This window comes from Fukomys damarensis, unplaced genomic scaffold (genome assembly GCF_012274545.1).
Source record: "Fukomys damarensis isolate Sample0158 unplaced genomic scaffold, DMR_v1.0_HiC HiC_scaffold_9, whole genome shotgun sequence".
NCBI lineage: Eukaryota > Metazoa > Chordata > Mammalia > Rodentia > Bathyergidae > Fukomys > Fukomys damarensis.
Window position 1 is genome coordinate 31,887,575 of NW_022900921.1, and position 416 is coordinate 31,887,990.

The 416-nt window shown below is 59.6% G+C and overlaps 1 protein-coding gene and 1 pseudogene across 1 annotated transcript in view; one reads left to right on the forward strand and one right to left on the reverse strand.

Annotated features, from left to right (window-relative positions):
* The window catches only part of Mcc (MCC regulator of WNT signaling pathway), a 349,153-nt gene that overhangs the window by 258,266 nt on the left and 90,471 nt on the right, over window positions 1–416 (reverse strand). The window lies entirely within an intron of this gene.
* LOC109117738 overlaps window positions 4–416 on the forward strand; it is a 35,503-nt pseudogene continuing 35,090 nt past the window's right edge.

The following is a 416-nucleotide window of genomic DNA, read 5'->3' on the forward strand; positions in this document are numbered from 1 at the left end:
CCCATGACCCGGCTGCCGGGCCCCTCGCAGCTCCGCCTGCACCCACCGGGCTCCGGCAAGCTAGCGAGGAGGACTCGTGCGCCCCGAGGCCCGGGTGGGAGATCTGGAGCGAGCCGGCGCAGAGCCGCACTTCACGCCGAAGTTTTCCCCTTTGAAGCGTCTGGAGTTGTAAGTAGGTTCTGATTGAACGCAGCTGTCTAGCTGCTGGCAACCGGCCGCGCGAGAGGGTGGAGCCAGAAGCAGAAAACTGGGAGGGTGGGGTGGGGCCGAGCAGAGGAGACTGCGCCGGGAAAGCAGGCATCTTTCCAGCTCTCTGCAATAGTAATTACAGGACCCAGGTCCAGGAGGGAGAGAAGAAACAGGAAAAGCCACCTGAGCAATCGCTCAGGAAATTGGAAAAAAAAAAAAAAAAAAAA